Source organism: Choloepus didactylus, chromosome 15 (genome assembly GCF_015220235.1).
Source record: "Choloepus didactylus isolate mChoDid1 chromosome 15, mChoDid1.pri, whole genome shotgun sequence".
NCBI lineage: Eukaryota > Metazoa > Chordata > Mammalia > Pilosa > Megalonychidae > Choloepus > Choloepus didactylus.
In genome coordinates this window covers 72768410-72792128 of record NC_051321.1, presented here as the reverse complement: position 1 = coordinate 72792128, position 23719 = coordinate 72768410, and the positions used below count along the sequence as shown (strand labels likewise).

The 23719-nt window shown below is 40.7% G+C and overlaps 1 protein-coding gene across 1 annotated transcript in view; it reads right to left on the bottom strand.

Moving 5' to 3' along the window:
* Window positions 1–23719, bottom strand: part of LRMDA (leucine rich melanocyte differentiation associated) — a 1132756-nt gene that overhangs the window by 244972 nt on the left and 864065 nt on the right. The gene's annotated exons all lie outside the window — the stretch shown is intronic.

The following is a 23719-nucleotide window of genomic DNA, read 5'->3' as shown; positions in this document are numbered from 1 at the left end:
CTCTACTTTTCAGCTCACAACTGGAGAGCTGCTAATAATTTTTAAAACTCATATCAATGATGAAACCAGTCACTAGTCCTGCAATTTCCAAGATGCAGGAAGGAAGGCAGAACTTTGGCAAGTGCATTGGAAAAGATTCAATGAAAGTACAGTGCATTCGACAAGAGACTTGCAGAATGATAATTTCACTCAGTGGTTACAAAAAACTAATGTCTTCAGATGAACGTGTAAAATTCAGGCCCCTTCCCATTGGGTACTGTCAATGGAAACATACATTCCAGTGGATATTTCTAAACATCATGGATGAGCTGAAAGAACATGATACAGACCACAAGGGGAAAGCTTTGGCAGGCTGCGCAACAAGAAGGGGGAAGCTACAAAGTTGTTTAATAGCCATAAATCTCCCACTATTTTTCACAAAATACCATCTAAGACCACAGCTCCACAACTCATTCCCCATCACTCAGCTCAAGTAGAGCGCTTTGGCATGCTCGCTCACCCTTAAATCATACGCTGCATAAAGTGATCTTGGGTCTGGGAAATTTGTCAGCCTCTTTCAAGTAAAAGCAATCTTTGCTTTTCATCACAATTCATTCCCTGAAACCATGGCATAAAGCTGACTCTCCTAAAAACATTTATTCTCTCTCATAAGAAAAAGCATCACTCATTTATTTAGCTATCAAGTATTTAATAACCACGTACTATATGCCAGGGCCTGTGCTAAGATACCAAAAAAATAAAACAAGGACCTTGGTTGCATTCCTGATGCATAAAAAAAAAATCACATGATGAATACTGCACAGGAAGGGTCACCAACTGGTCATATGACCTCCTGGTCTGCATCTTGCAGAAGCCTGCTATCGTGCCTTGATTATGACAGGTGAGCGCATGGAAAACAAACTGTGTTCTTACTTGTTTCTCATTCATGCTAACGGAGAGCTTCCTGAGATTAACCATAGAGCAGTAGTAGCCTGCGTACCCAACCTGCTGCCTGAAATACAGCAGGAAGCTAATGCATGATGATTGAATGAATAAAATGTTTTAAAATCAAACAAAAAATTATGTGCCTTACAGTAATTCAATAACAACAAAGATAAAGTTAGGCCAAGTTGCCAGAATCAGAGGATAAAGACTAGCCAGCCCTTGAAGGATTGAACTAGAAGCAGGAGAACCAGCCTGAAGGCTGAAGCCACTGGTCCCACAGCAGCCCTTTCCACATCAAGCGTGCTGGAAAGCCTTAAGGCAGATGGGATGTGAATGCCACACTGGTTTAAGGGCAGAGCTAGCCATAACTTGTCCAGAACCAGAAGCTGAGAAATTGGGAGGGAGAACAACAAGGTAAGGAAGGGCTGAAGGTGAGACGGTGACCAAGAGACAATGGATGATCCCAAAGGGCAGAGGACAGAGCCGGGCTGTGGTGGAACATTAAGTTGAGTGGGAGCTGAAGGGTAATTCAGGTCAGAAGTCTGGACCCAAGATGAGTCAGATGAGCCGGGCTGGGAGAACTGTGGGAAGGCTTCTCTGGAATAAGAATAAGACCTTTAGAGGAAATAGCTGGGAGCTTCCCATTTGTTTTTATCTGATCATAATGGGGCCCAGAGTAGTAGTTGACAAACATTTATGGAAAGAAAGAAGGAAAGGATAGAAGGAGGGATTGAAGGAAGAGAGGAAGTAAGGGAAGGAAAGAAGGAAGAAGGGCTGTGGCTTGGGCATTTTGTGGGCTGTTATATAAATCATCAAGTCTTCGAATTTAAGAGTTGTAAAAGACCTTACAAATCACCTACAGCTTGAGCTTCCAGAATATTTTAAGAAGATACTTAGTTGACAGGAGAGCAAATGAAAATAATCTAAATACTGGGCATAAAGTAAATAGTCATAATTTCTTAAGGCAACCAAATAAAACTCTAAGTAAAAAGCATAGAGAAATATGCAAAGATGTTTACTACATAATATTAAGTGAACATAGTAAATATGCATGGGATTTCAAAATAATACATATGCTGTGATTTTAAACATACAAAATTTGCAAAATAGGTAAAAAACGAAAAGATTCTTTTTAGGAGAATGAATGGGGTGATTTGATTTTTTGACTAATAGTGTCATTGCTTTCTGTGACTTAAAATACTTAAAAAACAAAACCCTACCTATTTACCAAGGATGTTATGAAACAATACATCTTCCATCCATTATGTTTCCAATCTCTCCCATCAGAGGGTGAGAAGAGGTGGAAGAAGAGGAGGGAATTAGGGAGAAAAGATAAAGGAATAGGACAGAAAGGAGGCAAAGCATGGGACAGAACTGTTACTTCTTGAAATGAAGACTTAAATGATGATGGCTTTCCAATGTATGAGAAACAACCTTTTATTCTTACTTGAGAAATGAGAAAACTGTGACATAGGAAGGATAAGTAACACTCCCAAGGCCATATAGCTCTAAAGTTCAGGGTGTGATTAAAAAACAAGGAGCCCCCTGCTGCTGGCCATTGCTCACTTCAACCCCCCATCGGTGAGAGCCAATCACTTGTCTGGTCCCTTCTGAAAAGCTGTAGACTTCAAGAGCTCAGGGACCAAGTCCTAAGTTGACACTGAATGCCTTGCAACACCCAACAAAGCAAATTCTTGAAGCATTGAGAAAGGCTTATCAAAGGAGAGGGAATTTATTAATAGGCTGGGAATATTTTAAAAGGCAGAACATCCTATCTATAAACAATCATCTTTGTCCAAAGAAGTATGCTGGAGTACAAGGTAATATTTTGCAGCTAACTGTTACTCTTTGCTGGGAGTTTAGCCTATGTCCTATGTTCAAACAGAATATAAGAATGTAATATACAGCTTCTAAGTAGTAAGTACATGTTCAATTTTGTTTACATATATGTTTGTGTGTGTATATATATATATACACACGTCTGCATATATATGTATATATAACGTGCACATATATACAAATGTACGTGTATATATACATACACACACAGAGATATAATTTTTTCCTGGCCACTAATTATATGGCAGGCATTTTATACACACTGTTCCATTTAACCCCTCTACAATGTTAGGATGCAAGTACCATTATTATTAACATCTTTTTAGAAAAGGCAACTGAGACTTGGAGAGGTTATCAAAGGGCACTCAGTTAGGAGGTTGAATTCAGACCAACACAGCTTGATTTCAAAGCCTGAATCTCACCCACTGTACAACCAGCGGGATACTCTAGGGTGTCTGGCACAGAAAACCCTCCTTGGTTTAGAGTATATTCTAAGGCAGGAAATACATTCATGGTGAGATATGACTCAGTTCTTGTTAATATGCAACATGTTTTGTGGCCTAGTGTATCAATAAAACCATCAACTTAAATATTGATAAATAGAATGATTACTGGGTACTTCAGATTCTTTGGCCCTTTTGGGTTCACATAACCACTTGGGCACTAGAGTCAACCTGCACCGGCTTACAAGAGCCCACTGTAAAATTTTTGGGAATTTTGTGAGCCAGTTGTTAAACACACCCATTATTAAAAATCACATTACATAAACTGACAATTGGATAAATTGTATTAAAAACAAGGTAATATATTTCAAAACTCATTATTTCCTAATTATTTCACAAAATTTTCCTATCACTTATGCCCCTAAAGTTATCTGCATCTATTCTATCTCTGTTGTGGAAGTACAATGTAATGGTCTACTTCTCTGCTTCACTTTCCAACTACTCAGAGAGGTCACTTTGGTAGCTTGACATTGGCAATGGTATGGCTTGGCTTATTGTTTTGTTGATTTTTGAAAACTTAAGAAATTGATGGAGAAAATGTCAATGCAGATTAAACTTAAAAGTGTGTAGTGTCTGTAAACATTACATTGTGAATAGTACAAAAATTTAGGAAATATTCTTCCAATATTCAAAAATTATTATCTGTTTCAGTACAGACGTTGCTTTGTCACTGATGAATGAATGAAGTTCTGAAATACCCATGAAGGTAAAGGAAACTGTCATCCTGGAATCATGTCAGAACTATACTTGTTCATCAACTGCAATCAGAGTTTGGCTCTGGATACAAGAGTATGACCAAAATCATTGAAAGCATTCTATAAAAATCAGTTGGTTGTGTGGAATTAATAATAAAGTGTCTTTTATTATCAGAAATAAATTGTGTGCTACATATCTTTTAGATAAGTAAAAATTACAATAAACTTACATACATATCTACATACATACATTTTTTCCCAAAGAGTCGGTTGCAAACATTTACCAGCCCATCACTGTATTTGACTTTTATCAAGTAACATCTAAAGTATGTTTGGGGCTATGGAGAAAAGGGCTAATTTATGGTTCAGGAATGGAAAGGATGGTAAGAGAATAGTTTAATTAAGCTTTAAGGGTTCTGCCCTTGATGTATTCATGACTTTCATCTTTTACTCGCTTTGCTCTGCTCTGATGCCAGACTGACCAAGATTTAAAGCCAGGCTCCTTCTGGCTGTATGACCTTGGGCAATTTACTTAAACTGTTTAGGCAGCCCTTTTCTCAACTGTAAAATAGTAATGACAACAATAGTGGTATGATGATGCTAGTTAAAAATAGCTAAAATTTATTAGCGTGTATGATGTGTCACAGATAGGGCTAAACACTTTCCACGTATTGATTCATTCAGTCTTCACAACAGTCCCATGATGCAGTTACAACCACTAGTCCCATTTTACAAATCAAGAAACTGAGGCCTAGAGAAATTAAGTAACTTGACCAAGGTCTTACTTGGGTTCTTGGATTACTAGAGCTGGGGCATAAATCCGAGCAGTTTGCCCCCAAAAGCCACTGTCTTAACCACTGGGCTACATTTCCTCTCTTCTCAATAAAGTTGAAGACTGAATAAGGTAAGAAACAAAGGTCTTAGCATAAACTAATACTTGCTCATTAAGTATTAGCTGATTTTTTTAAATTCATACAAAAAATTCATATCACAACTTATCTCTTCAATTAGACTTTAAGTTTTTTGGAAGCTAGTTATGACAGAACATGCAAACAGTTTGCCATTCTGTATTTATCAAATGAATGGACTCTGCTCCTCACTGTCAAACAGAAAGCACTACTGAGATCCCTCTGATGGCAAAAGTAGGGACATCTCTAGCCTCGTTATAAACCGAAATCATTCATAGATTGAGCTTTTGTGAAGGTCTGTCATTAGTAAACAGCTGTGTGTATGGTGTTGCTCATATGGATTTGTAGGACTGACTTAAAAATCATATTATGTCATGGGAGTCCTAGAGGACTGATCTGTTTTGGCGTAAAAGAAGGAACTTGCCTCATGTGTCTCTCTTCCTCTCACAGAGTATTTTTCTATTCTCGAGGGCTACAGGTCAAGTTCTGTCCTTGGAACCAAAGTAGTTTTCCAAAATGAGGTGGAGCCAGCTCTGTCAAGCCAGGCCAGATCTGCTGTCAGTGCCTTTTTGCAAATACATCAGACCCTCTGCTTGTAAAAATAAATTGATACCAATGCAAGAAATTTATTAGGAGATGACAGCCTGGTTCATAATGGAAATATGGAGAAAACATCATCCTTCAAAACTGACAGTTTATCCATCATGCCGCCGACTCCTGAGATATAAGCAGACACTGTCACATACAATCCGCTGAGGACACGTCTTCTTGGATTTCCTTATGACAGGGAACTCTGAAATAATCCAGGAGAAGGGAAGGACTTGTGCTGCCCTTTATGTGCTCAGCCATAAATTTTTAGCATTAGCAGAAGGAACATGTGGCCAAGGAAATGAATGATGAGGGAAATCAGGCGACTGGAATTCTCAAAGGCGGCCCCTTCTTTTCTCTCTGGGGTAATGAACTGGGGAAGTTAGGTCAGAGGGGGTTAGGGCCCTGCTGTGCAGGACAGACGTCCCCTGCTGTATGTCAGCAGAGCCAACAGGTGGCAGGGCATCCCTGCAAACACGCCGCGGTCAGCTCTGCTCGACGTGTGGGACCAGGTCATCTTGTCCCACTAACTTTCCAACTGCAGTTACACTGTTTAGTTTATTATTTATACTGATAAACTTGAGACAACTTAGGAGGGCCATTTTAATTAGGAATGAACGAGGGAACGTTTGTGGGGATTGCAGAGGGCCGGATCTTTGCAAGCGTAATGAGGCGACCCGGCCAACCCTGTAGGAAATAATTGTGCGTTGTATTAAAATCTGCTTTTGAAAATCTAACCATGCTAGTAAATTGGAATGGAATGAACGTGGTATTAAAAGGAAAAAATATTCACTGCCAATTTATGGAACCTTAAAATATTTATGCTCTAAACTAACATTCTTTGGAGATTTGCTGAGTGTTGCTAGAACTAGGAAACATTTTTAATGAGATACATGCACACTTTCTAAATCTGCAGATCTTTTTCAGCAAAAATAGTAAGTCAGTAAATGTGAAAAGGAAAACTTATCTAGGCAAGCATAGCCTTGATGGCCTTATATTCTTAAGTCACTCTTTACTACAAGAAAAAAATGAAAACAGGAGAAATTTCATTTATGTGTGAATAATATTCAGGGAAACTTTGTTTGATATCAGTTTCTATATGATTAAGGCAGAGCAAACATCAGCAAAACATAATATCCCAAATAAACTTGTATTTTATTTTGTTCATGGATTACGTGGCTATGAATGTGATACATGCATTCTTGGGTTACTTAAACAGAGAGTCAGATGCAGGGTTTCGATCTACTCCCCAAAATAAACCCCCAAGAGCTACAGGGAAATAAATTACATGTTGATCAAGTCCATATTCATAGGAACCCGTATTTGAAAAAACACAAGCCGGTCTGTAATTCCTGGAACCCTTTTTTAAACGCACTCATCCTCTGAAAGAGGCAAATGAACTTCTAATTGTTCACATTTGTTTCAGCCAATCTTCCAGATTCCCAGTCTCAAGGAAGACCTAAATCTCTGTTGACTTTACATGTCCAAAATAAATATATCTGTGTTTTCTTTTTGCTTTCTATATAAATGCATGCCAGCATGACTTAACATTCATCCAGAGTTTATTTCAATATTAGTGGAAAACAAGCCATTTTTCAGTTTAATGAATAGCATCAGTGTCTGCCTTTTAACCAAAAATGTGACCTTAAACTTGATGGATCTCACCAGAAGGCACATTTTCAAATTATTTTTCTATTGGAGGTTATGAATATAGCTTCCCAAATTATTGTGACAGCTGTGAGGGGGGAGCCTGCATCAGAGATACAGCAGCTTAGACCTTGCAAAATGGTAGTTCCAGTTGTAAAACAAGAAAAAGGGAACAGAAAAGAAAGCATGAACCATATGGGAGGGAAAAAAAATAAAAACTAAACAAAACTACCTCCTCTGAGCTTTACGCAACAGGAGAAAAAGTCACGTAAAACAGCTGAAATCCCCATAATTTTTGTTACTACTACCATTTTTGTTTCCAAATCATTCTAAATTGGGAAGGTGAAGGCTGAGCATTACTGATTCAAAAAAACTCTAAGAAGACATCTGATATTTCTTCCTTATTAAGGATGATGGAGTGTAATTGATGTGCCTGGTGTCTGGCCAACTCCAACTTTCTGTGAATGCCGCTTAATGCGCAGACATTATTTTTGGACTCCTGAACGCCAGAAAATAATGAGCTGGCATTCAGCTTTGGTGAATAAGACCCTGAATTTTCATCTAAAAGCAGTTTTGAGTTATTGCTGTAGATAAGGTGTAACTGTGCAAGGGAATTTTATCCATGTTTCTCCCATGAATCATAAATGAGGGGAAAAATTACAGTCTAAATTGCACTTAAAAGGAATAAAGTCTTTTCATGTCATACATGATTTATCAAAATGATCTCATTTTAAGGGTACTGTGGTGTATCTTGATTAATCACATTAGGAAGCATGATGGATGACCTCTTTAATGGTAACACAGGATTTATTGGCAACATCCCGACTTGAACCAGAAGGGCTAGAAGTAAAATATACAATAGATAGCTAATGCAGATAGGGTGTCAGTAATGCTCTGACTTGCTTTAAAATTATACTGGGAGCCTGAGATTCAAGAGATTCTGAAGCTGCCAGGTGGCAGAGAGCAAATGAGTTTTGCACACTCACTTGTGGGCAGCCACGGACACAGTCTAAGTCATCCTGAACTTGCTTCAATGCAAGTAAAACCATAAAAAGGAGGCATCTGTGAATTCTGGACAAACCTCAGGAATCCCTAATAGGAACGGGGAACACTGCCTTTGGAGGTCACTGCTCCTTCCCCCTATTTCAATATCCTCTTCACATTTCGCTTTAATATCCTAAATGCCTTTTTTTTTTTTAGAGCCTGCTTGAGTCTGCTCCCACTAATTTCCTCTAAGGCTGACAGATCAGAGGCTTTCCTCACACTGCTCCTTTTAGAACTGAGGAGCCCCTCCTCATAATCCTGCTGCTTGTCCGCAATTAATCCTTCCAGTTGCCACATTATTAACACTGCCACCCACAGACAGAGGAAGCCCCTAACACACTGGACACTGGCTCCCGACTGAAGCTTCAAAGATGCCAATCACCCACCAGCCAGAAAGGTGCCTGCTGTCAGCGTCCGAGGTTTTCATCCTCTCCTCCCTGCTGATCAAACATTCTTCCTCAGAAGATTAATTCAGAGTCTCCGCCCATTTCCTCCCATATCCTCTTTCCCTTTTTGGTTTACCCAATGATCCATCTTTGCTTCGAAAAGGGAAGCCATGGATAATAGAAGCCCTTTCAAAACAAAAGCTGGGCAAAGGCTAATTTAAATCCCAGCTGTTATCAACTTTTTTTTTTCCTCCCTTAACCCATTTAAACACCTTAAGGCGGGCGAGGATTAGGGCCTGGCCTGAAATGCCATTCGTTGATCAAAGACCCCAAGACTTTACACAAACATAATCACAAGGCCACGGATGCCTCTCTGAAGCCTGAATTGATTTGTTTGACGGCAGGGCCTGGTATGGGTATAAAAGCTGTGCACTGGTTTTCCGAACTTCCAACATATATGTCACCAGGCCAAGGGACTTAGAAATCACATACTTTTTTTCTTCCTATGTCACCTGCAGAATTACCAAAGAAAACAGATTCAGACATAACTGTGGGGAAAGGGTGAAGGAAGATGGGAATGTGGGAAACACAACAGGGGGCTTGTCCTGGACGGGGTGGAGCGACGTGAAATTCAGAGACAGGGAGGTGAGAAAGAAGCAATTCCATTGTCTTTGCTGTGGAGCACTAGTGACTTCACAGAAAAAGACCTGTGTATACCGGCCAAGTCTACTGGACTTCTAGTTACCCATCCTTCTCTAGTAAAGTGGTCTTAGTAGGGGAAACAAGAGGACCTTTCATAAGGATCCCTCAGGGCCAGCCAAGGGCCACCAAGCCTCATTCGCAAGGTCCATGGCCATCCACCACAGACTTCCAGGACTGGACGCCAGCACTCACATGCGGCCAGTGTACATCACTGTAAACGGTGTAAGCTGAGCTCACTGTATAACCAATTCTCAAATTAACCAAGGCTCAATAGGGTTTACACTAGTCATATACCTAGAGGTGAAAAATATTGAAGTCTTATAATAAAGAAAATTTCAATGCAAAGGTTAAAGGGACATTTGAATACCACAGCCAAACAAATGCAGGTTGCTTTATAAAGAAGTTTTTTCTTTTTTTTTTTTAAAGAAACAGTTAAAACCGATTTTTGGTTTTTTTTTGGGGGGGGGTGGGTTTGTTTATTATTGGGGTGGGGGTTGGGGGGTTATTTTGTTATTCACACCAGAGAGAGATTATAAAAAATTGAAATTTTACATGATTAAAAACTATTTTCAGATGTAACTATAGTGGGGCAATTCACCACCTTTCCAGGATAGATTATAGGCTCTCATTGAACAGCTTGGGAAGAAAAAAATCATCTTTTAGGTTGTGAGTGATGAAATCCAACTCAAACTGCTTTAGGGAAAAAAAAATGGGTCAGGAGGGGCTTTAATGAGTCCTACAGTTTATAGTTTCATCTTTGGCAGACCCAGGTGCTCAAACTCATCATCGGGACTTTCCATCTCTTAGTTTTATACTCCTCCCTGCCAGCTGGGGTCCCTCCACATGGTGACCTCCCAGCAGCTCCACATCTGTATCTTGACATTTTTGAAGACAACAGAAAGATCTTTTCTTTCCCAGCAAAATCTGGGAATCCACGGCCTGGTTTGGGCCAAGTGCCCTTCCCTGAATGAATCTCTGTGGCTCTGTCTGGTCAGCCCTGGACCATGGTGCCCGTCCCTAGTGCTGAGAGAGGGGCTGGTCCCAACAGAGCACTGTGGATTAAACATAAATCTGTTTTAGAATAGTGGGTAATAGACAGCAAGCAGACCAAAGGAGTACATTCCCTTTCAAAAGCAGACAGCCTCCTTTGTAAGACTTTTGGAGGTCCTCACTGCATCCCAGACATTCAAAACATGGGTATTGCTGGGTACCACCGAACCCTCTCTTCAACAGCTCCACTATGTGTCAACAGCAATAGCACCAGAAGGGCTGGCTGTGCCCGTGTGGGTTGTGGAGGAAAAGACAGGATACAAAACTCTTCAAATTCCAAACACAGTCCCTTTTTCTAATAAAGTTAATATTATTAATCCCAAGTTTGTGAACCTTTCTAGATAAGCACTTCACTCTGTCCTGTCTTCTCCCAAGAAGCAGAAAACAGATGCCTTTCTATTCTGGATGTCCAACAAGAGCTTCATGACTCCTTATATTTGAACATGTTACCGCTACATGATTAAATATTAACTGTAATAATACCAACACATTTATTATCAAGTGGTTGATTATCAAAATTATCTGGTACATATATATTTGCAGAGCTGCTCATGAAAAAAAGTCTTCCTGGCTTGGTTTTACTACCAATAATTGTTGACATCAAAAGTTTCATTCATCTAAACATATGTGTAAAGCTGTTTCCTTGAGAGATTCCAGACCAAAATATCTAAGAGAGTATTGGGTGAAAAATGACTAACCAAGCATCATAATTTTTCTAATTATTCTAGCAGTCACATGCTCCCTGTAGCCAAAGAAATGCTGCAAATTTGACTTGCAGCTTTATTTCCCATGGAAATGCTACCATATATACCTCAAAAATCTTTGAACTCTTTGAACACATTGCAGTCTAATAGATCTCAATCACTGGCAACGAATGAATGAACCTACACCAAGTGGCAAATCCTCTTCTGGGTACATATAATGCTTTGGATAGTCCAATTGCCAAAAATTAAAAACAAAATAGAGAGAGGGAAAGGGGGTGAGGAAAGGAAAAAGAAGAGAATGATATTTGGGGGTTCTCAAATGATTTCCATCCATTAAGCAATTTTCCACCATTTTTCCTGACTCCATTCTATTGTATCAACTGTATTTTGTACCAGTTAAAGACAGACAGGCTCCATATGCTCTACATACCCTCCTTTCTTTTTCTTCTGGATCCAGGATCCTTAGGCTCTGAAAGGCAAACACAACCACAGAAGCCCAAGTCTGCCTTCTCCAGCCTGTGAGTTTATCCCTCAACTACATGTTCATAACTGGCTTGCAGAAAGCTTGATGAACTATAGTAAGAAACACAATGAAGACACACAACCTGGATGGTTACAAAGGGCTAAGAGCTGAAAGGACTCCAAAAAGATTTCCTGGGGAATTTGGGCCAATGATTTGGCCAATATGAAGCCAACCCCACTATATTTTCTAAAATTAGCTTTTCTTCCTTGGGCCCCCTGCCTTGACAAGAGACTTAGTGTAGATTTCAATCAATTGAATGAACTTGTGTTGGAGGGGGCTTAGTTCCCGGCTATGCCCCATAATGTCATACACAAAGTAAGCATTCTTAGACCATCTTTTTAAAAACAGAAATTTATCATGCTTCCCCTCTGCTTAAAAATCATCCAGTGACATGACACCCAGGGGTGTAAATTCCCCCTGGCAATGCAGGAAATGGCTCCTGGGGATGAGCCTGGACCCAGCACTGTGGGACTGAGAAAATCTTCTTGACCAAAAAGGGGAAAAAAGATGAAACAAAATGAGGTTCCAGTGGCTGAGAGATTTCAAATGGAGTTGAGAGGTCACTCTGGAGGGTATTCTTATGCACTATATAGATATCATTTTTTAGTTTTTAGTGTGTTGGAATGGCTAGAGGGAAATACCTGAAGCTGTCAAATGGCAACCCAGTGACCTTGATTCTTGAGGACAATTGTATAACTATATAGTTTGCACAGTGTGACTATGTGATTGTGAAAACCTTGCAGCTTGCACTCCCTTTATCCAGCGTATGGACAGATGAGTGGAAAAATGGGGACAAAAATTAGATGAAGAATAGGGTGGGATGGAGGGGATGGAAAGACTTGGGTGTTCTTTTTTGCTTTTCTTTTTATTTTGGAGTAAGAAAGAGGTTCAAAAATTGATTCTGGTGATGAACGCACAACTGTATGATGGTACACTGTGGATGACTGTAGGGTGTGTGAATATATCTCAATAAATTGTATTTAAAAAAGCAAATAAACAATGGGGGTGAGCTGGGGAATGGGATGTTTTGGATGCTCTTTTTTATTTTAACTTTTATTTTATTTTTTGGAGTAATGAAAATGTTCACAGATTGATTGTGGTGATGAATGCACAACTATATGCCAATCCTGTGAGCAACTGTACACTTTGGGTGACTGTATGTTATGTGAATATATCTCAATAAAACTGCATTAAAAAAACCATCCAGTGAAAAATGTTGAAATATTAAACTTTCTCACCTGGGGAATTCCTGATAGTCATGCAAGCATTAGGGAGTCCCAATTTAATAAGTCAAGCCCTTGATCTTGGGGCTTGCCCTTATGAAACTTATTCTTGCAAAGGAGAAGCTAAGCCTACTTATAATTACGCGTAAGAGTCACCCCCAGAGAACCTCTTTTGTTGCTCAGATGTGGCCTCTATCTCTCAGACAACTCTGCAAATAACTCACCCTCCCCACTACGCGAGACATGACTCCCGGGGGTGTAGGTCACACTGGCAATGAGGGATGGGACTCCCAGGGATGAGCCTGGCCCTGGCATCATGGGATTGAGAAGTCCATTTTGACCAAAAGGGGGAAAAGAAATGAAACAAAATAAAGTTTCAGTGGCTGAGAGATCTCAAATAGAGCCGAGAGGTCAATCTGGAGGTTATTCTTATGCATTATATAGATATTCCTTTTTAGTCTCTAGTGTATCAGAATAACTAGAAGGAAATACCTGAATATCTTGAATGGTAATCCAGTAGATTTGATTCTTGATGATAATCATATAATCATATAGCTTTACTGTGTGACCATATGATATTGAAAACCTGGTGACTGACACTCCCTTTAACCAGTGTATGGGCAGATGAGTAATAAAACAAAAAATATATAAATAATAGAGGGGCTTAGGAGTATAGGATGGTTTGGGTAACCTTTTTTATTTTTTTATATTTTTTTATTTGAAGTAATGAAAATGCTTGAAAATTCATTGTGACGATGAATGCACAACTATATGATGATACTGTGTGCCGCTGATTGTATACTTTGGAAGGATTATATGGTGTGTGAGTACATCTCAACAAAATTGCATTTAAAAAATCCAAAATGTTCTTGTGATAAATAAAAAGCACCACTCACTGCCCAGAAGGCCCTTGTGACCTGACTCAGGCTTCCCTCTCCAGCGACACCCCACCTTCAACTGTGTCACCCCCATAAGCTCACACAGGCCTCCTTCCTGTCCCTTCAGTGTGCCAGACCCCATCCTTCCTCAGCGCACCTTACAGGTGGCCTTGCGTGCTTACCCTCAACCCCCCAACATTTCTTACCTTGTTAACTGCTTATCTTTCAAATACCAACTCATATGTTGCCATTTCAAGAGAAGCTTCCCTGACATCACTGTTTCACATACTTCCAAGGACCCTGTATTTCCTTTTAAGGACATGTCATAATTTGTAATCCTATTTCTTTAGTGTATTTGCAGGATGCTTCACCCTACTAGACCATTTGCTCCATAAGGACAGTGTCCCACACTTGGTAAAAGCCTGGCTCATACTAGGAACTCAATAAATACAGGTTAAATGGTGAAATAAAGGAATTTTTCTAAATTGATAAAACAGCCCTCCCCAGCTTCCAAGGGTTGGTAGAGGAGGGTAACAACGAGTTTACCTCTTGGTAGACTGAGGTACCTTCTACACTGCCCTCTGGTTTAACCATCTTCCCCCCCAAACAGAGTTCCTAAATGCCTAAACGCTGAGAACGCGGCACACACTGCCCCTAACTCCAGGATCCCCACCCCCACCCCATGCTCTTCTCACTCTTCTCACGCACGGCCCCGCCGCCACCTCCTATGTGAAAGGACTTCAAGTTAAAAGTTATTTGTGCCAAAAGGAGTCATCCAAAGGCAGTTTCGAACAAACAAAGGAAAACCTCCTTCCTCTCCTTCGGGCCGGTCTGCAAATGGGAAACACAAAACACGCGTCTGTGGTTTCCAAAACACATTCGGTGACGTCAGTCTGGGATTTGGGGTCCGCGGGAGCGCCCGCTGTGCTCGGCTTGCTTTAGCTCAGCTTTCCTTTTGTTACACCTGCCTTTCTCTCCCCTCCAACTAATAGAGCCCCTGCGCCCCTTTCACCTGAGGAATGAGTAATAAAAAGTTTAATCCGAAGGAAGACACGGGTTTGACCCCAGCAGGGAGGCGAGCGTCTGTCAGTCGCTGGGTCCCGCTCCCCCAGGGACCAAAGGGAAGGGCCGGGACGGTTAGAGAAAGACGCGATGGGGTGGGCAGGGCCGTCGCCCGGAGAAACCCGAGTTGTCCTGTGGCCCTGTTGTCACACGGCGCAGTGGGCAGAAGGGGGTGCTGTAGCGTAATCTATTTAGGATGCAACTAGAGTGCTTTTAGAGCTGAGAAGTAAAGCCCGCATGCTAGCAGCCGCCTGACAGGTCCTCAGCAGCAGGAAAGTTTGGAGCCTTTCTGCTTGTCACTGCTCACCAAAAGTCATTAATAGAACTCCGAACGATGTTACTGAACGTGAGCGTTAAAAAAAAAAAAAAAAAGAAAAAAAAGAAAAAAGCTGATAACCAAAATAAAAGGGGGTGGGAGAGGTCGCAGGTGGCAGTCCCACTCTAGGGCAATGCAGCTCTCCCAGATCATTGGAAATTTGTTCATTCAGGATCACTGGAGTTCAATGATTTTAATAGCTTTAGATTGACAACTACCTATCACAGATGTACTACCCAGTAAATGACAGGAAGGGACGGAGGGTGGGAGAAAGCGAGGGAAGTAAAAAAGGAAAAGAGATGAAGGAAAAGGGAATTGAAAGGAAGGAAGTTACAGCCCTCAGTGTGCACCTGTGTACAGGAAAAAAGAAGTGATGACCACAGACTAAAACTGTCCTACAGAGGGGCCAGGGTAAGTGAGTGCTGGGGGGACACCTCCCCTTTCTTGGCTGAACTTCCATAGAGTTGGGAGAAAAGAATAAGGACAAAACCTCCAGTTTCACAGGACCAGGTCAGCTTGTATTTATGTTTTATTTTCTGAACAAGTCAGGTGTTCATTCTGCCAAGTGGGTTTCCTTTTTCCTTTTATTCCAGCCAATTCCTGTTTTGCTTTTTTTTTTTTTTTTTTCCTATTGGAGCTCCCCAAGACTCATCAAAAACACGATTTAATTACAGCTCTGGAAAAAAAAAAAAAAGGGAGGAGTGTAAACATGACTCCTTTTTATCTCCTGATACATCTGGACAAGTAGACAATGTGCTAAAACAAAATAAATCTGCCCTGACAGTCACATCAAAGAGTTCAGCAAGGGGCTTGCAGCTACTTTCAGCACAGGAATGTTGTTGCTAAGCATCAGCCTACAACTTATCAGTCCCTGGAAGAAATGCTTTTTTCTTCTTCTTTCTTTCAAGGGGAGATGAGGAGATTGGGGATTTTCAGGGATTTTGAAGCTCAGAAAGAATTGTGAGGGAAAGGGGTTTTGTTATGTTGTGTTTCCCTTTTCACCCACTGTCTATATTTTTATAAGGGTAGAATATGGAGAGCTTCTAGAAAGAGCCATCAGGACTCACAGAAATAGGTGATTGCCTGAAACATTTCTATATTTGTACCCTATCTCCTTTCTGAGAATTTCTCTGTTAGAAGAACAGCCTTGCACTAGCTCAAGGGTCTAAGGAAATAGCTCACATTCACCAAAGCCAAGAGTGAAAAATCCATAAGTCACCATGATACAAAATAAATCACCCAGCATCACAACCCACAAACATTTTTCTAAATGGCAGGAAATGGAGCATCTCCTTCAGCAAACACCACACAAAAGAAAACAGAGAAACCTCTCGCCCACCCACCCCCGTCCCTCAGAAGAAACCAAGTGTGAACTGCCATGTGGACTGAAAAAAATCTAACCAGATGACCTGAAATACACACACAGTCTCATAAGTAGAATTTCCATAGTAAAACACAAAATTGAACTGATCCTGAAATCTGGCCAACACCTTCAGCCTTTCCTCCCACCACCCCCTGGGAAGATACTGAAACAGATGTGTGAAATTCAGTCTGATCTCCATCCCATATACTAATTCTCAAGAGGGAGCAACAGGGGAAAGAGATTTCCCTCTTCTCAGGAATACATCCTGAGGTGGGAGACTTTGCCGCATTTCTTCCCTTTAGCAAGGCTACTACATTTATCCTGGCTGAGAAATGTGAGCTGAACACGCAATGGCATTGGTGAGAAGTAAGTTCCTTGAGGACCTGAGGGTGCTCTGGAGAAAAAGAGCCAGGTCAAACTAACTCCCCAGTTTTCAGTACGCAGCAAACAATGCCAGAGAGATTTTGTTCTCGCAATACAGGGACTAAAAATACGCAGATATGTTTCTCCGCCCTACAAAAGCCATGGACGTTTTAAATAAACAGCTGGCTATTTTCTTTTCTTGAGTCAAAGGAAGCAAATTCTGAAACCAGTATGATCTTCACACAGAGTACCTATCAACCACAGGAACAATTACCAAGTCTGTGATTCTGCACAAACAACACCCACCATTATCTCCAGAGCCATCCTATTTATTAAACAATGACGGAGGGCAGCAGTAACCATTTTTATTGCCCCATATCGCTCCTATTTTCTAATTAAACAAAAGGTTATTTCTACTGTTAACACAGCCATTTGTCTGTTTGGTTTTACATAATACTTTTGGCCAAGCCTGACAGAAGAAGAAAAGAAATTACGTTCTGCGGTGGTTTTGTTTTTTGTTGTTGTTTTAAATTTTGCATGCTGAGTTGCTCCTTAGAAAACTCATTTTAAATTTTGCGTGCTGAGTCGCTCCTTAGAAAACTCTGTCGGTTCATAATCAAAGCAAGAGACTATTGTGTGGTAAATGCATAAATAAACTTTGGCATTTTTTCCTAAAACATGATGAAGCAAGTACTTGGTCCTACCCTTTAGCTTCAATCCAAGGGCAATGATCTGTATTATTAAAGATATAGGTCAAGCCAGCCTGTGCTTCTCCATCCTGTGGGATGTTTTAGAAGCCGCTGTCACATTACCGAGATCTGTTATGTGGCTTCTAATTATTCCTCTTGGCAGCTTTGGATTTCAAGTGATTCCTCGTACATGCATGTAAAAATTTATAAGCTGTTTTATATAACAGCATGAGTTATTTCCTTGTTGTTTGTAACTGCAGAAGATACCGATGAGAAAAATGTGCTAATTTCACTGACAAGGATAATGGTAACTTAATATAATTTGCACTAAGTCTTTCTGTAAACCTCAAAAATACTTCCTATCTACATCTTGAAATTGAAATTTTTTTCAGTATAACTCTGAAAGCCGAGTTCTCTTTCTCCTGAATATCTTAACTGGAAAACAAAAAAAAAAAAAAGCATGGATTTTCTCATCATCAAAATTTAATTTTGTCCAGAAACATGGGTTAAGTTCCCACTGTGTGCAGAGGACTCAAGGAAAGAAGCCTAATGTTTACTGACTGTCTAGTATGTACTCAGGATGTTCACATAGGCCATCTTATTTCATTCCAAAAACAACTTTGTGAGGTACACAGAACATCCCACAATGGTATCCTTAAGGAAACCGAATGCCTGGATTCCCCTGTGGAATTCCAGATTCTGTATCCCCAAGTCTGCTTGACTCAAGCTCCATTCTCTGCACCACACTGAGATGAGTGAAATGTGCTGTGACTTAAAGCAGCTTACAGTCGAGGAGGAGAGAATAAGATATGTAAACAACTACAATACACAGAGGCACTGAGACAAATGTTCTAAGAGGGAGGTCTGGTTGAATGTTCTAAGAGGGAGGTCCGGTTGAATGGTGGAGATTTCATCTGTTCCAGGGAGGAAGATAGAGAACCTGTTACATCATTTGATTCTCACAACCATGTGAAATATGTTGGAAAGGCTTAAGATCTCTATTAGACAGATGAGAAAACAGAGACTTAAAGAAGCAAAGTGCCTTTCCCAAGAATAGATGACTTGGCCACGACAGAATACAGCCTTCCTGGATGCTTTCCTGCCAAGATCAATGAGATAACATCCTCACTTTGTAAAATGCCCTTCCACCCTGCAGCTTCCTCCCCATTCTTCTGTAATGATGGCTTGAGTTTAAACGTTGTGCCACCAAAAGTAGCTACAGGACTTTTCTCGATTTCAGAATAAAACAGGGCTCTGCCTGAATAGTTGGTATCCCAGGGGATAACCATGGATCTCAGTCTATTTTTAATTATAAACATTTATAACTCTTTAAATACTACCAATTAAAAATGTTTATAAGCACATACCCATATATCGGTTTCTCACGAAAACATTCGTTTTATTTATTCTCCATTCTGCTGCTAAATAGCTGCACATGTACAAGAAAGAGTTTATAATATATCTTTCATACGTAATCTACTATAACTCTTTCTCCTGATTTTGGAATGGACGTAGTTTCTCTCATATTTTGGGAGGTGTGGGGGAGGTGAGGAAGAGTATTATTTCCTTTATATAGACGTAGAGTGAAGCTCAGTAAGTTGATCCATTTTATTTGACTTCCGATCCTACAAGGCTTGAGTCTCAGGCCTCCATTTCTTTGTGCTGTGGAGATCAACATCTTTCTAAATGGTGAGTTCATTCATCCCCACACGTAGCCAAAGGGTAGTTATTACTAGTGTTTTCAGAATGAGGACCCTGGATGCAGAAATTAGAGAGATTCTTCCAACTCTCTATCAAATTTTGACTGGAAGTTATTCTGGAGAAACAAACTGTCTTTGCAGGAATGGTTCCCACCAAAGAGTTGGTTTAAAGACATTGTATTTGATCATTGTACAAGCAGACCAAGTAAGAAATAGGAAGGAGCACAGATCTCACACATGTCCTCTTCCTAATGTTTAGCTGCAACATAAGGGATTTCTGGGTCTGGGTTAAAACAGAGACAAACAAAAGTATTTAAGGGCTAGGATGACCTGAAAGATAAGTGATGGAGGCCATCTCCTCATATCTAAAGAAAGGAATATATTATTAAATCTAGCCTCCAGGGCTGCTGGAGGTCCAAATTATTTTTTAAGGTTATATCAGCCATCCAAACTGCAAGCCTCCAGAAGGACCCAAACATCTCAGAACACATGGACATGCGTAATGTATATGAAACATATGGTGCCTGTGCATACAAAAAGCTCTTCTCTCTCCCCCTTCCTTCAACAAGGAAAATTCCTTGTATGTATATAGCAGATACATCTATCTGATTCATTTTAAGTCCCATTGCCTACCCTATGAACTGCTTTGGCTTTTAACTGGTTGATTAGGGGTTGCCAGCCAACAATACATCTTCAACTTTTTAGTATTCAAATTTTTAGAAGGCTAAGGAGATATGGTCCCTTCCCAGATGGGTTTATGGTATAGTTGGGTAACCTAACACCAGAAACAATTCAAGAGGACTCAATGGATCAGAGAACAATTATTTAAGGCCTGTAAAATACTAAGTAGAAAGGCATGCTTCATGGAGGAAAGGACTCTCGAGGTAAGCCTTTAAGACACAGCTCATCTTGTTCCCTCTGCCAGACATTCTTGCATTTTCTTGATGAAGATCTATTCATCTTGCAAGGTCCAAATTAAGATCACCTCCTCTTTGGCTTCCCCTGGCCTCTTGGGTCACCTGGCCCTTTGTGGGTGCCTCTGGCAGAGCACTGGGCAGTGATTCTCTAAGCTACTGTCCACTTCTTTCCTCATCTATTGAAGCTCAGGCACCAGTACAAGACCTGATACACAGAAGGCCCTGAGTTAATGAGTAAGTAAAGGACAAGGCAGGGGAGGATGGAAGCCATTTCAGATTATTTCTATCTTCCTGTCTTCTCTCGTGCTGTTTGGAAGTAGTTGACAATATCTCTCCATGTTAGTCTAAAGTGACATGGGATTTCTCCAACATACAACTGGTACCAGCTCCTTCCCCATGCTGCTAACTGGTTAGGGGTTGGGGGGGGGGGGAGATGTTAGCATGATGTTTTACTCAGCATGCACAGCGCCGAGGTGCATTTTTAATGATTTACCAGTTCTACTTCACTGAGCCTGCACCCTGTAAGTGGATCATATGATCAGCGATCACAAGCTAAACTGCTTTTGTTGCTCGCAAGGCATGCATGGTGGGCTGGCTGCTCGGCACCAGCAGCTCGCACGCAGCTGTGTGTAAGACAAGGTGAGGTTACGTACAACAGGCAGTTAATGGCTCATACCAGCAGCCCTCGACTTCAGTCTGCACATGCGGCTGAATTTTAAAAAGGTAAATGACCTTGCAGCTGGGGGCTTTAACTATGTGCTTTTACCTATTTGTACCTGGATAAGTAAACATTTGCAGCAGGCCAAAAGGCCCTGAAAGCACTATTGTAGCCATAGGCTAATCCCTTTCTCTCTGGATGAAAGACTCCAAAACAAACTGGCAGGAAAAAAAAAATCATTTTCTGCCTCAAGTAGCACAAAGGTAAAGGGGGGCAACAGTGATAACGACTTCCATTTGTTATAACTTTCAAAAGTCACCAAGGCTCTGGTTCTAACCAGCTGCCCATAGTTAGGATTCCACTTTCCAGGAAGAGTGACAAAAGCAACAGGCCCCCAGACAGCGAGAAGAGTTCCAGCTAGAGCCAAGTTTAAGTGCCTCCTCCTTGCCAGTGGATCTGACACAAGGAAGCTGGAATGACCATCTCCATGCTTGTTCTTCTACCCAAAGGGGTCATGTCTCCCAGCTGCTGTCACACAGTCTGTCAGGGCCAAAAAGCAGGTCCATTTTAGTTATTTTCTGCTTAAACTTTAAATATGCAGAGGAATATTCACAAAGCTAAATATAGGCCACCTACCACAAAATTGCCTGCATCCTGTGCTCGGTTATCCAATAACCAACGTTTGACTCCTTCCTGTAAAAGGCCCTTTGGATACCTCCAACTGCAATGGGAATGCCAGGGCCATGTCTGAAATACTGCTAACCACCCCAAATGCTTTCCAAAGAGTGGAATATTTGTGATTTACAATCTGAGAGAGAACTTTGGTGATGCTGTTATTTCAAGAACTCGTCAATCAGTTGAGATTAAGATAACATTTATTGCAACATAAACTGAGATTGCCATGAGAACAGGCAGAAGGTATCTGCAGAACATTCAAGACATTTCACAGGCAATGAATCAATGGAGGGCAGTTCAGTGGAGTGATAAGAATACTGGGCTGACTGCTGAGAGCTCTGGGCTCTTCTGGGGCTCTGTCCCTCACTAGCTGCGTGACTCTCAGCATGTCACTCAACTTGCAGGACCTGAGATTGCAATCCCTGGTTCAGTAACTACTGAGCACCTACCATGTGTCAGGAACCACACTAGGCATGAAAAATAAGCTTGTTTGCTTAGATGTCTTCTAGGTATCGTCCGTGTAAATATATGCAAACACCCTGAACAAGAAAAACTGCACTCTGATGGTACTCTGATGCTAGCCACCATCTGTTAAACCAAAATAATCTCTAAATGGCCAGAAACATTTTCTTCCCCACGATTCTGTTAATACGGGTCAGCCTAATGAGGTTGGTTTATATCCATGAGAGAAAACAGCACTCTTAGGTCCAATACACAGTTTTAATAACCTTTATTAAATTTCCATTGATCCATATGCAAAAATAATTTGTTTACAATTTGAACTGAGCCTACTAAATGGCGCCTAACTCAATAAAGGAAGAGGCTGAGAAACAACAGCTGTATGGCTATTAACACATTATGCCATTAAAAACATTAAACAGTTGGGTTTAGTAAAGGAGTCAAAGTTAACCCTTTGAATATCTCTAACTAGAGATTAATTTTAGAGGATACTTTTGCAAAAGAAAGGCATGGACTCAAGAAAGAATTGCTCTCCACCTTCTGAATGAACCTGCAAAGGTAGAACACTTTCCTGTGGCTTTCCAGGGACTCCTCTACATGTGGAACCTAAGCCACATGCAGAGATGATGAGGGGGAAGTTGGGTTTAGAAGGATGTCTTAATAGTAAGTAAACTAGTGTGCTGACATATGAAAATGATGTGTATGGCAGCCTATACTTTTGGGACTTCAATAAATTGGTTAGGATCAACCTTATCCTAATGAGTGCACAAATCTTTTTAGTTAGCTGGTTGGTCAGTTGTTTCTATTATGTGAGCACATCTGGAATCCAATCAGTAGGTCATAACAAGTATTCACTGAGTACTAAGTAAGGTAAAGTCTCTAATCCCAAATTATACATTGTCTAGATAGGGAGATAGAAGTGAGAGACATGACAACTTGAGAATAGCTAAACTTTATACCTTATCATTCTGAAGATGCTTAGAGGCCCAAGAAAAGAGATGGGTGAAGAGTAACAAAGAGAGGACTTTAGAAAGGAAATGCAATGGATCTGTGCCTGGAAAGAAGGACAGCACTTAGATAAATGCAGGGAGAAAATTAAGGGTCAAGAGAGAAATCGGAAGGTGGGGGCTGAGGAGAGCCATGGGAGGAGGAGGGGTACGGCTTGAGCAAAGGAAGGAAGGTGAGACAGCAAGGACACTCTTTTTCCTCTTCACATTCACTGGTTGTCAAAGATATAAGGGAAGAGAGCTGGAATTCATCGCTGCATGTCCATCCCACTACTGTAAAAGCAACGCAGAGAGCATGCTTAAAGAGGTGGCAATGTCAGTATCTACGTAAGAAAGCTCCCCTTTTAGAAAATCAAACTTTGCTTGGTAACCAGCTAGTGATTTCTCTTAGAATTCTGTGTGATAACCTGAATATAAAAAGGAAATGACTGGAAATATATAGACAAACCTTGGAACTTTCAGCATAGGAAGGAATTTGAGTTAGAAAGGATCCTTCCCCCTTTGAGGTTGACCCATCCAGTTTCCTACATGGTGTAGGTGTCTCTTCCACAACATTTTTCTAACATCGTCTCATCCCCCCCAGTACAATCAGCATTCATTTCTTTCCAGGGCACATGATTCTGTTTAAAGGTCCCTTAATAAAATTTCCTTTACACATTGAGCCAATCAATACTTCCCTCCCTGTGCCATTAACCCACAGGCCCTAGGTTTTCTCTCAGAGCAACTCTATGCCCTGATCCATATGGTACTGCTTCTGCAATTTGAAAGAACATTATGTATCACCTTAATCTCTTCTACTCTAGGCCAGATATTTCCATGACACTCAACAGCCGGGTTCTTCTCCTGAAGATGTCCATTAGTTTTTGTTTTTCCTAAAACATGGAACCCTGAACTGA